This window comes from Struthio camelus, chromosome 11 (genome assembly GCF_040807025.1).
Source record: "Struthio camelus isolate bStrCam1 chromosome 11, bStrCam1.hap1, whole genome shotgun sequence".
NCBI classification, from domain to species: Eukaryota; Metazoa; Chordata; class Aves; order Struthioniformes; family Struthionidae; genus Struthio; species Struthio camelus.
This window is the reverse complement of record NC_090952.1, coordinates 24,091,931-24,104,927: the sequence shown is the minus strand read 5'-3', so window position 1 is coordinate 24,104,927 and position 12,997 is coordinate 24,091,931. Positions and strand designations below refer to the sequence as shown.

The 12,997-nt window shown below is 55.4% G+C and overlaps 1 protein-coding gene and 1 long non-coding RNA gene across 20 annotated transcripts in view; one reads left to right on the top strand and one right to left on the bottom strand.

The window, feature by feature from the left end:
• MBNL3 (muscleblind like splicing regulator 3) overlaps window positions 1-1,674 on the bottom strand; it is a 106,739-nt gene extending 105,065 nt beyond the window's left edge. For 6 of the 18 annotated variants that reach the window (XR_011143564.1, XR_011143566.1, XM_068957656.1 and 3 more), the window contains exon 1: window positions 298-434. The gene's annotated coding sequence lies outside the window, so the exon portion shown is untranslated. Of the gene's footprint in view, window positions 1-297; window positions 435-555; window positions 689-757; window positions 879-1,599 lie in introns of those variants that run through there. The other 12 variants (XR_011143565.1, XM_068957657.1, XM_068957674.1 and 9 more) reach the window with 8 other exon arrangements.
• LOC138068817 (uncharacterized) lies at window positions 508-5,392 on the top strand. Of its 2 annotated transcripts, XR_011143568.1 has the most exons (3): window positions 508-639; window positions 1,661-1,867; window positions 4,531-5,392. It is a non-coding gene; the product is annotated as an uncharacterized lncRNA (long non-coding RNA). The 2 variants fall into 2 exon arrangements; XR_011143567.1 differs by lacking the exon at window positions 4,531-5,392 and having other exon boundaries at window positions 1,661-2,411.
• Window positions 5,393-12,997: the final 7,605 nt, after the last annotated feature.

Sequence of the window (12,997 nt, the reverse complement as noted above, 5' to 3'; positions counted from 1 at the left end):
GGCAAAACGAGCCATCCGCCTCCATAGGTGTTAAACTGGGGGGGGGGGGGGACAGGGCCGGTTCCCCCCCCCCCCCACGGGCGGCGACTTGGCCGGGGGGGGGAAATCAGGCCGGTCCCCCCCGCCCCACAGGCGGCGACGCCCCCCGCCATGGTTGGAGGGGGAGGGCAGACCGGAGACAGCCCCCTACCGGGGGGGGGGCCGCAAACCGTCTCGGTGCCCCCCCCCCAAAGACGAAGGACGAAGCGGTGCCGGTGCCCTCGAGCGGGGCCGTTCCCCCCCCGCCCCCGGCCCTACCTTGGCGGCGGCGCTAGCAGGCAGCGGGCGGCCGCACCATGCCACACGCCGGCGGCACGGGGCGAGCCACGGGGGCCGGTTTAGCACGGGGGCCGGCTGCGCGCCGCCATTTTAACGCCTCCCTCCCTCCCTCGCTCCCTCCCTCCCTGCCTGTCCGCCTGCCTGCGGCGGCCGGCCACGCGCGGCGGGGAAATGCCCCTCAGCGGCACCCCCCTCCCCCCACCCGCGTCCCCGTCCCCCTTCTCCCGCCGCCGTTACATTTACGCAGCGGCTCCCGCTCGCCGTGGCGGAGCTGGAAGGGCCGCAGCCGCCGCCGCCTCCTCCCGCCGCCCGGCGCACATGGTACGCTCCGGGGTCCGCGCCGCGCCGCGCCCCGCCGCCTCCCGCCGCCCGGCTGCTGCCATGGCAACCGGCCGGCCCGGCCCGGCCCGGCGGCACCGCCCGCGCCCCCCGCGCCCACCTGCCAAGCGGCGCTGCGAGGCTCTGCGGCGGGGCAGACGCGGTTCACCAAAACTGCCTTTCCTCTTCCCTCCCCCCCCCCCCCCGCTCCCTCCTCCCGGCTCCCTCGCAACTTCTCCCGCGGCAGCGGGCTGAGCGCGTCAGGCGCTTAACTCCTGCCGCCGCCCGCTGCTGCGCGGAAATAACGCGCCGGCAGGTGCGGTGGGTTCGGGCCCCGGCGGAGGGCTGGGCCGCAGCACCGGCACCCCCGGCCCCGCGCCGAGGGGCTGCGTCCCCTCAGCCCCCGAAGCCACCATCCCAGCTCCCCATTGTGTCCCCCCGTCCCCAAAGCCACCGTCGTGTTCCCCCCCGCTGAGCGGCTGCATCCCCTCAGTCCCCAAAGCCACCCACTCATACCCCTACCACGTTCCCTCTGTCCCCAAAGCCACCATCGTATCCCACCACTGAGGGGTTGCATCTGCCCTGTCCCCAAAGCCGCCACTGTGTCCCCCCACTGCATCCCCTCTGTCCCCAAGCCACTGTTGCGTTCCCCCACCAAGGGGCTGTGTCCCCAAAGCCACCGACCTATCTCCCCACTGCTTCTCCTTCATCCCCAAAGCCACTGCTGTGTCCCCCTATTGCATCCTCTCTGTCCCCAAAGCCCCAGCCGTGCTTCCCTGCCAAGGGGCTGCGACCCCCCCTGTCCCCAAAGCCACCATCCCATCGCCCCACTGCATTCCGTCTCCCAGGCCACTATTGCATCCGCCCACTGAGGGGCTGCGTCCCCTGTGTCCCCAGAGTCACCATCACGTGTTCCCCGCCCCACCAAGGGCTTGTGTCCCCTCCAGCCTTGGCCACCCTTACCTCTGTCGTGACACAGCTCTTCCACGCTGCAGTGCTCATTTTCGCTCCTATTTTGCAACAGAAAATTGCGTACGCCAGGACAGTCGCAAGGGAAAACAGGCGCAACGTGAAGCAGATGAGAGCGTAAATCATAAAGCCATCGTACATGTTCCGCATGCTGCAAACGAGGAGCTAATTTCCTACTAGAGGTCTTCAGGATGTTTCAAGTCAGTCTTCTCCAATGTGGCCCTTAAAAACGCTACGAAGAGTTCGATTGCGCACAGCCCCGGTAATTTCTGACTTTAGCTTCTAATTCACACAGATACAGACGTCTTTAATTATGAATTTTGTTAGGTTGAGCCGGAAACAATCAGCAAATACCAACTATTGGATCGCTGAAGAAAACAAAGTCAATTGCAGGTTTTTTAGATCAGCATTTTGTGGGGATCAGCGACATTTACTATGTTTTGTCAAGTGTGAGCTCAAACAGAAGCCAAAAGAAGTAGACGACGGTTGTTTATTGCACACAGAGTGGCCCTCCCTAAAAGCGGCATTAATGGAAATGACTGTAATAAAACCCCTGGTGTTCACGGTCTAGGCAGCAAACTGGGAGCCCTGATTTCTGCACCCTGTTCTGACAATGACTTCCTCTGTGACCAAGAGCAGAGCATTTAACCTCTCTCCTTAGTTACCCCCACACTGATTCATAGCTGAAATCAATTAGTTAATGTTTGCAAAGTCAGTTGAAGATGAAAAAGCATTACATCCTGCTAATAAAACTATAATGATCCCACTGTTAAACATTAAACACACAATGATGTGTAAAAAAATCACATTTATGGAAAATTCCTCTTGCTGCAAGGACAAAGGATTAGCTCTTAAAAAAGGAAGGACGATCTCCAGTTTACATCACAAGATTGTGTCTCAGGGGTGCAGCTTCTGTTTATATCTCTGCCGCTGAGTGGCTGCCTGGCCATGGGCATATAACATGGGCCAGCAGTTTCTCAAGTGGCCGATGATTCGGACTCACCCATCAGAGACAAAAAGGCAAGTCAATCCCACTGGCCAAAATCACCAGCCGCTTCTGGGAAATGCAGTCCGATCGTTCTGTGCCTCAGTTTCCTCACCTGCTGAATGGGGTGAAAATAGCTGCGTAGGTGGCACACTGCACAGTGGCGTTCAGTGGCCCTTGCCTGTTTGGCCTGGAGATAGGCCACACTCAGAGCCAGGACACAGTAACAACCCGGTGGGCAGCCAGTCCTGTCCCCTCCTATCCCCAACGCCTGTGGCAGCTGCCCCCTCCAAAATGCCGGGCACTGTGACTATAGGAAACCTGGTAGCACGGGCAGTTTTATTTTTATATGCCTCAACACATATCCGGTCCAGTAAAACAGTAGTAAAAAATCACTGCCTTATATTCTCAGGCAAGATAGTATACCAGAGAGCAAACTTTGGCGATATGGTCGTCAAGGGCAAGGAGAGTGGTGATGTTCGTGAGCTGTTCTGATGTTCTGACCTACAGGCAAGACGGAGGAAAGGAACCGGGGAAACCAAATTTGTCCGTACCTTTGGGCCTGCACAGAGTGCGAGAGTCGCAATGATGAGATGCACTGGTGTTTCTGGCAGGGCAGCAGCAGTGGGTGGGGATTTGCACAACAGACGCTCCAGACAGCTAAGAATTTGGCACAGCGATCTCAGGGAGAACTCCTCTCCAAAGAGAGCGGTCCTCTGGCGAGAAACCCCTCATTTCATTAGTCAAACTGCCCTTTGCAAGGAACTTCTCTGAGCTGCAGCCTCCCATTGCATCTTCCTCCTGAAATCTGATGCTGCCCTGCTTTGACGGTGATCAGTTGTTGACTGCAGAAAAGCTGAATCATGAAACAGAGGTTATAAACAAGGTTATGTATAACAAAGGAAATGAATCCCACATCATGCAGAAGTTGGAGCAAGGGACTGACAGCTAGGGCTCTCGGGTCTCACTCCAGCCCTGATACGCTCCGTGACCTGAAGCGAATTACAGTCTTTGTAACCTTTAATTTACCTGCTTATAAAATGGAGGAAGTAACAGACTCCGTTGTGCTTTCTTTGTACAGCAAAGCTCTTGGTGCAACAGTAAAGCGATGCTGAGAGCAACATGGTGCCAGGGGCTGGTTTTCACTATGGACCTTGCAGATCCACTTTCAGTCACGCAAAATGTTCACCCAGCACACGCTCTTTCAAAAGCATTCATAGACATTTTGAAGGCAGAGCGAGACTATCCAATCTGATTATCCTCTCCTGTATTTCACAGGCTCTTACATTTCAGTTTCCTCATGGAGCCTAGTAACTTGTGTTTCATTTTACTAGCTGAAAACTCTAAATATACAAGTTTTGTAGCCCAGAGCCTCCTGTTACATCCTTCCGGCACCGGAGAGCTGCAGGGTGCATGTTGTAGATACGCAGCCCAGGGGGAGGGAAGAAAAGTCTGATGCACGACAGCTAACTGGGAAATTTCCTGCCAATGCCATTTCTTCTCTCTCTTTTTCAAGAAATTAAACTCTTTGCAGAAGAGCACATTTCACTTCCACTAGAAAAGATTTCTCAAATGTGGGGAGCAGGGGACTGGCATGGGGACTGTCCAGGCTTTCAGGAACTCCCCCAGGAGGATGGACAGCCCCACGTACACATCTCTGTGAACCTGTTTTCTGTGCTCCTGGCAAACGCTCTAGTTAACAAACTACTGTAGGTACGTCTCCCCTCTATATAAATAACTATTAAGGCAAATATTTAAGAACTCTGGCTTTTTTGAAAATATTTTGTAAGTATAAATAAATAAATGAATGCACACATACATACATACATTTTTGAAAACACTGAGAGACTGGAAAACTTCCTTCCCTGCTTTAATTACAGCCCTGCTAGGATTCTTTGCTGCTTAAAGGGCTCACCTTTCTCACTCAATTTTTCTTCCAGCTAAATTGTGATTGCCATGCAGAAAGTACTGACTGAAAAGCAAGGCAGCGATGGATTGCATCCAGGGTGGATTCTGCTCCTGTTGTCCACTCCTCGGTGCAAACCACCAGCCTGTCTTCCCCCGCCTGCTGTAGAAGCAGACAACAATCCTGAACCTGCTGGGGACACACACCTGCACTTTGGCATGGGTCCACAGCTCCTGCCCCCGGGCACCTCCAGCGGGGACGTGAGAAGTGGAACAGAAGCAGCCTTGCAAGCCGGCTCCTCTCGCAGCTGCCTGCAAGGACACGTGGCTGGGTGCCAGTAGCTACAACAACCATCACCCTGCGCTGGCGGTGGGGCATGGATGCCGCAAGGCTGTGTTAATTAGTGTTTGAGACGCCTCTGTGATCTGAAGATGAAAGGTGATTTGCAGCTGCAAATTATTGTTCTTCTTCATGTGAAGTCTATTATTTTTCTGGTGTCCCTCATTTTGACTTACCCCACCTCCCACATTTGGAGTGGGGCAGGCGGAGAGGCAGGCTCCTCTCTGCAGGAGGCTGCATAGCTGCTGTACTTCTCCAGCCGGCTGCTCGCTTTAGTAGTGTGCGTGTGATCTGGCCTGAGCCTCCGTTTGCGGCAGCCTGGCAGCGCCCGTTCTTAGCTAATTCTTTCGGAATTCTTTGGGAATTGCCCAAAAGGGCAGCGCTTGCGCAGGTTGCTTACCTGGTGGTTGTAGAGGGCTGTTCTAGGTATTCAAGGCTGAATACACAGCTGCTTGTGTACTCAACTCTGCGTAAAGGCCCATGACCAGCTGGGTAAACCTTAAATCCTGCAGCAGAGAGAAGCAACCGGAGTATCCCAGCTCTCTGGCTGCCCCAGCGGAGGGGAGGGGAGAAAGCTGTTCCAGCAAGACAGAGAGGACCAGACAGAGGCCACCGAATCTGCAGCTTTTAATCACTGTAGCCAAACCTCCCGGGCAGGGGTTACAAGGCAGGAGAGGTTTGTGCCTGTGGCAGGCACCTGGAGGCAGGCGCGTTAATGCGTCTCTGTGAAGAGCCCACGGATAGTGGTAGGAGCAGGTAGATCCGATGTCCTTCCCAATGCTCTCTGCGCGCACCACATACACGCCCCCCACCAGGCTGTGCAGAGCAGGGGACCTTTGGCTCTTCACTACTAAATAAAACAGCAGAAAGTAACACGTGGGGTAAGACAGTCGTAACGCTGGAGGAAGAAATATCCCTCGTACTCCAGGCTGCACATGGCTGCCAAACACACGTGTGCGGGGGCAGGACTGGTGGCACGCGGAGGGCATAGCCAGCCGGCTCGGGGGACATCAGCCTCTGCAAATACTACAGAGAAATCGTAGCATGAAGCATGGTTTTTCTTCCGCAAGCATCACTGTGGGGCTCGCCAGCTGAGAAGTAAACGATCACTCGCACAAGACAGCATGAGCAAGTCAGAGACTTTTACTGTCAGACGGGATCCTTCAGACGCTTTAAAGCAAGCCCCCTGCCCAGCCCAGACCCCAATGTCCTCCTTTCTCCCCCAGGGTACATCTGAGCAGCAGCAGATTTCAAACCCCATCAAGTGATGGGATTCCTCAGTATCCTCGCGCACCACCGAATGAAGAGGACTGGCAGGAGCCTCCGGCCCCATCTCTTCCCTCTTTCCACCACCCTCTCCCCCAGCAGGACAGGCTCTACCTAACCATCCCTGACAGCTGCCTGTCTAAGCAGTTAGCTGGGCCAGGGCTGTAATTACCCTTGCCATCGACAGAATATTTGTGCTCTATTTCCAGCTTTGGCTTGCTCCCAGCAAACCCATTTAGGTCCCATTTTCAGAGTGCCGCAAACCCGTGCCTCCAGCGCAGCTGCCACCAGCCGTGCCGAAAGCCACCGCAGTGGGCACCCGCTGCACCCATCGCCCGCGGAGGCACGGGCTCCCCGGCCCCCGGGAACGCAGGCTGCCGCCTGGCGCGCCGTCCTCGGCATCTCCTGGGGGCTGGCCGTGGCAACAGCCACGCTTTGCCTTCTGCAACAGCGCTGCAGAGGTGCCCAGGGGCTCCCCCGCGGTTCGCAAGGTGAACACATTCGTGTGCTGGGCAGGGACAAGATTGCAGAGCTGCACCCTGGTGACAAAGTATATATGCATCCAGAAAGGGACGGTGTTTTGTTAGAGCTTGGACCTCTAATGCCAGGACCAGAAGGGATAACTAGGGCCGTCATCCTCATTGGGGTGAGACTCACCTGCCCACCCGCAGGGGCAGGGGGACCCGGGGCTCCTCCGCATCGCGGAGGGCACGCGACGAGGGAGCCAGTGCTGGGGGAGACTGCTGTGACACGCGCTAGGTGAAAATTGGACCATTAGCAAAACATCTTATTCCAACTAATTTCTTGTCCTCCCTAGTCTGATGCCAGCTACCACCTCCTGCAGCTTTGGGGTCACAGATTGTGGGGAGACCCCGGGGGTAACTCATTCCAGCGCCCATCCCGGCGCCAACGGGGAAAACACGGACAGAAAGCGGCAGGAGAAGAGGAGCCACCTTTGCAGCTCATCGTAAAGTCCTGCCGCTGTCTCCTGCCCGGATCACTACTGACGGTGCTAACTGTGGGAAATACTGCAAACAACTCGGCGAGAGCAAACCCCGTCCCAGCAAAAGGTGTTTGCAATGGTCGCGGCTAAATACTAGTCTTACACGTGTTAACTAAAGTGAGCAGACACCCGGGCCACAAGCAGTGTTTCGAAAATAAAATTTTGCATACACAGCCTATACCCCAGCACCATTTTGACCCCTCCAGCAGGATAAATATTGATGGAGTATTCGAATTTTTTTTTTATTTTTAGCGGTTGGATTTTGGCAAATATCGGTTTTTAATAACCACAAATGACAAAGTCCAACTGCCACACCCCAACCTGAAGTTATTGTTTGCTTCTTCTGGGAGGTGGGGACGGATTTCTTGGCTTTTTTCCTTCTTTTAAACAACTGCTGCAGCAAAGAGATACTAAAAGGTGGGGGAAAAAAAACACACACTATCTTGCATCTTGGTGGCGGTGACAGATGTGGCGGTGCAGGCTGTACGTGGCGGTGTGATTTTTTATTAATAACTCTGCACTGCAGAGCTCCGTCAGGAAAAGACGGCATGCCCGGGTGCGCGGGGAGCACAGCTTTGCTCTTCGGACTTGCGGAAGAAGTAGCGTAACGTGGAAGGTAAAAGCGGCGGAGGGGAAGGAGGCCTGGCCGGAGAGGCGAGGGGCCGCGGCGGTTGCGCGCAGAAAGCACGCGCGGTGCAACCGGCCCCCAAAACATCAGCTATTTAAGCGAGCGGATTTGAACCACAAGCAGAGGGCAGGGAAACGTGCTCGTGGGGAACAGACAGCAAAAAGATTGGGGAGTTTTTCACTGCTGAGTAATGAGGCGGGACAGCCGGGGCGAGGGCCGGGGCTCGGCGGCTCGCTCGCCCGCCAGCCAGCAGCCACGGCGCCTATAGAGGCGGCCGGCCGCAGGCACGGAGGAGCGCGGGAGCCCCAGCACGGGACTCACCCGCTGTCCCAAGTCACGTCGCCGCGCTGCCCTGGGGAAGGAAACCCAGCTTCAAAGGGCCGGGAGGCAGCAGGGGCAGGAGTTTCCTTCCCGGGGCTGGCCGCTCGGCGTTGTTTGTCATCGGCTTAAGGAACAGTGAAAGTTTTTGCTCTTTGGGTAATTATCAAAGGCAGTCGTGGGGACGGATTTTGCTTTTGTAGGCCCTCTCTTTATTTTTTTTTTTGATTAACTGTAAACCCCATCACGTCTGTCAGACATGGCTCTGCAGCACTGGAGCTCGTATAAATGCAGTGATTTGTTTTATTCTGGAAATGACCTGGTGTTTCTGAAGAACCCCACCCAAGACTAGCGAGTACCAAGGGAGCAAGATGACTCACTGCGGTCTGGCACCCGCTCGTCTCCCTTGACAGCCGGAGCCTGCAGCCAGCTTGGGCCGATGGCAGGGAAGAGCCCCGGGTCCCTGGTGACACCAGCAGACACCCGGGAGGTGCCTGCTGCAACCTCCCGGTCTCAGCAGCGGATCGGATGGGAAAACCAGGAGCGCCACGAGGCCGAACTGAGCTATTGTCACCGGAGCTGTGCGCTGAACGAAGCAGTGCGTTGACGCAGCCCCTGCCTCCAGCTAGGGCTGATAACCCGCTCCGAATTCACAAGCGTTGGAGTCACCAGGAGGCAGAGGAGAGCCCTGGAGAGCGGCCTACCTGGCCACCTTGGCAGCAGCCCCTTTGCTTTGCTCTGCCACCAAGAGCAGTCTGTAGGACAGCGGGGCCCGAGAAAGCTCTCAAAAATCCAGTATTTGCTGCAGAAGTATCCGCCAAAGAAGTGATTGCACCCTAAGCATCTAGCATGGAGAAGGAGCCTGAGCTAGAGAAACCAGTGCAGCCATTTGCAGGTACAAGCTTGGTTTAAAAAGAAAAGAAAGAAAGAAAGGGGAAAAAAAAGCAAAGGCATCACTACGTTGTTAAAATGGCCCCTGCCTACCTGGCTGTCTGCTGCCGTGCATTAATGCAGTCGTGTTTGACGAATTAGGCAAAAAACATCCCTTTTGGTTGCTGCGCTGCCGTCAGCCGTGCAGAGCCAACCGCACGGGCTGGTTCTCACTCGGCTCACGGAGCATCTCCGAGTGCTCACGCGCGTCCCAGCCGCCCGGCTGCCCCGCGACCGCTGGCTCGGCAAATCACTCACCCGTGCACCCTGCCCGCCGGAGACCCCTCCCCACGCGCCTGGAGGTAGCAGCACCACCCACCGGCGTGGTATTCGCCCAAAAGAGCGTGTGCCGAGCTCCTGCAGTTCATGAATTCCTGCAAGCGAACCAGTTGGGCTGGTCCTTCCCTGCTTTTTTTCAAGAGCTACCCATCCGATATCTGCTGTAATAAAAAAGGCAGATCAGAAAACAATGCGGTCTGTTTGTGTGTTATAAACTGGGAGAGCAGCTGCTGCTCCTAGGCTAAACAGGAAACGTTGGTACGAGAGCCATAAAAAGCTGAGTTTCTACTTTGAGTCACTGCATCTTCTTGCAAGGGCCAGCTCCTGGCAGCCTCGCCGCCTTTGCTCCAGCCTCGCTAGCTACGGCAACGGGGAACAACGCGCAGGAAGCGACTCGGCCTCTCAGCGCTCAGTAGCGGCTTCAGAGAGTCTGAAACACATCCAAGAAGGAGAAGAATTGTTTCCCAACAGTGTCCAGTGTGCAGAGAAACTCTGCACTGAACCCTGCCGTCTCTGGCACGTCCCTCCAAATCACGGCACTGCCTCCGAACGCAACCAGCCCCGTCACCCCGGGGACCTTCCCTTGGAGAAAGGAGCCCCAGCTCAGATACTTCACCTACTGTGCAGTTCAGAAAACTTTGGGATAATATCTCCTTCTCGGGTTTTAGAACCTCCCTGGGTCACCAGCGAAGTTTGGGTGCCGGGCTCAGTGGAGTCAGGATGCGGCTGACGCTAAAGGCACATCTCCCTTCTCCAAATGGGTCTCTGCTTCGTCCTCCACGCCACCGGTGCTGGCAAAATCGTGTGTCAGGCTCGATCAGCGGCTGAAGGCTGCTCTGAGCTTGCTCCTGCGCCGCCCAGCCTGTACGCTCCCCCACCTGTATCAAGATACCGAGACGCTTTGTGTAAACACTAGTCAGCTAACATCTTTTTTCCACGATTTACACGAGGTGCACTAATCTCTGCAGGAGAACGGGCGAGCTTAGGAAGGGGCGCGAAAGGTGGCGTGCTCCCGGCAGCACCCTCCTAGCACGGGGACAGCTCACACGCTCCGGCCCCAAAACGCCGCCACGCGCTGCTCCGGCTGGCTGAGCGGCGCTGCCGTTCGGCAGAAAGGCTGGAAAGCTTTCCAGGCCAGTTAGCTAATAAAATGCCGAGTGGCTGCTTCGTCCTCCCAGACTGTTGCTGGATTGCTTTATCCCCGGTGACACATTTCCTGCGGATCGCATTGTCACAGCCGGTGCCCCTTTGAAACCTCACACAGCTGGAGGCGTGCACACTAAATGCACGGCAGCAAAAGGAAATAAATAAATAGGAGACATTTGCTCTTTGCTGTGAATAACCGTGTTTGACGGGAGAAAACTTTTGTCCCACTTTCCCTTTTATCCGCAGAGCGGCGTCTGTCTAGACCACTCCTTGGCTTTGCTTTCAGAGCAAAGTATTTCTGCCTTAACAGAAATGATGTTTCCTTGCAGACAAAAAAAGCAGCCCTTAACGGGGCCGCAGTGCAGACGGCTCATCAAAGGCGTAACAAAGATGCCGTTGTACCGCAACACAGCGAGGCAAACAGGCTGCTAACGTTATTGCCCGGGCCTGACGTACGCAACGCGGTGATGCCCCCCAATAACAGCACGGGCGAAAGTCTCATACCTCCACACCGATTTCAGCCTTGCTGCAGTAACAGCCCCGCTGTCTTCTCCACTGAGCCACCCGTGCAGGTAGTAACTGTAAAAACACAGCCCTGGCAGCATCGGCACGGTTTGCCTTGTGCTCATAACGCGTTCCCAGCGCTCCGTCGGTGCTTGCGGATTATACGGCTGATCCCGAATGTTAGCTCAGATCGGAGGAGGAAAAAAGACTATCTGCACTTTCGTCATCATGTATTGGCCTTTACAAACCAGCGTGGCCAGCCGAGGAAAAGCAGGGCATTCCCTGTTTCCCAAACACAAAACACGACCGGGCAGAAGCAAAGCCCAGGCGGACCCCTCGCGCCCAGCCCACGCGCCCGCCGCAGCACGCAGCCCGCGGCAAGCTGTGCAGGCGGGAGGCACAGGGGATTTTAAGAAGAAACAGGGCAAATCCATGGGTGATCGGTGTCCGGTGGCTACCGACCGGCCGCTCGCGCCTGCGCTGCAAAGCAAAAACGCCTCAGCAACAGGAGCAAATCGGGAATTTCAGAATTGCCAGTGGGCTAAAAAAAGCCCTGAAACATGTTATTTGGGTGCCAGACACCTTCGGCAGCGGGGATTTGTCCTGCCGAAGGCGGTGCACTAGGTAAAAGCACTTCCTTGGGTGTACGGTGTTTGAGGATGGAGCAGTACCACAGGGCAAGGGACCAACGTAGCCTAAACGGAGAGTTTCGATCCTCTCAAAGTGCAACATTTTGATGTTTCGGAAACAAGAGGCTTTTCCCCAACTTCACCTTCACAAGCACTTTACGTTCAAGCGGCGTGCTCCGCTTTCAGCAAAACTGCCGCTCCTGCACGCCCCGACAAGCCGTACCTGGGCCTTGCTCCCGGGAGACCCCCGGTTCCCGGGGGCGGAGGGCAGGAGCGGGCTCCGCAGAGCCGCCAGCCCGGCATTGGTTTTTCCAGAGCTCCCTCTAGTGCGGACAGTCCCACATGTGGCTTCGCACACCCGCTGAAGCGCTCGGCCTCGCCACAGTCTGAAAGAGCTTTAACACAACAGGCCCTTTAAAGGTACTTGCAGAGAAAACGGTCGCTCCTCCAGAAATTGTACCATTTCCCACAGAAAAACAGCTCCTGGGTCTGCGCGGCTGCCGGCCCGCGGTTTTCATGCTCGTGGAGTCTCATTTCCCACGGTTTTGAACCAAAAACTAAAAGGTCAGAAAGACAGCTCTAATAGCGGCTCTGGCCTATTTTCCACCTATCCCTTTTTCATTTATTCAGATCTTCCTCGGGGACTAATCTACCTATTAGAATAATACGGTTATTTTCTGAGTCTAATCTCAGCAAATAAATTAAAAAGTCTAAGTCTTTCCTTAGATCTCAGAGAGACAGAATTTCTCGGTCAAGGAGAGCTGAGACGCTCAGCAGTGTATGACGTCCAGCAAATAACATTTATTAATTACGCCTGGTCATACAGGCAGACAGAGACGGCGGGCAGCCTCCGCAAGCGGCCTGGTGGAAGGGGGCCTGCAAACTACTGTGTTAAGTAAATAGCGCTTCTATTGGCCTAAGCAGGCACGTAGTAAAGGAGCTCACACTTCCAAGGATCCGTGGAGCAAAATAATAGAAAAGCTATTAAAACCCGGAGAAAGATTGATTGCATTATATTGCCTAAATTAAAGCCTAAATTGGTATGGGTGTAAACGGAAAGGATCCTACCGTCTTTCAGTGCTGAGTACCAAGCAGGACTTGGCCAGCACATATAAAACCTTTCAAGAAACGATCTCTTTTTTTCTCCCCCACCCTTTTTTTTTTTTTTTTTTAATCTTTGCGTTTATTCTAAGGCCAAAAGCCTGATTATACTGGAAAGAGCAGCTCCATTAGGGCTGCAAGCAAACAAGACGGCAGCAACAACGGCCGCCTCGCCGCCAGGAGCTGCGGACGGCCAGCAGGCGAGCCGAGGGGCTCCCCTCTGCCCCCGTCGCGCCTCCTACCCCCAGCGCCGAGCCCTGCCCGGAGCAGCCAGGTCGCACGGGACGTTTCAAACCGAGGGGGTTACAAAACCCCTACGTTTAATGACCCTGAGGATTGAGCCAGGCGCGCCTCGCTC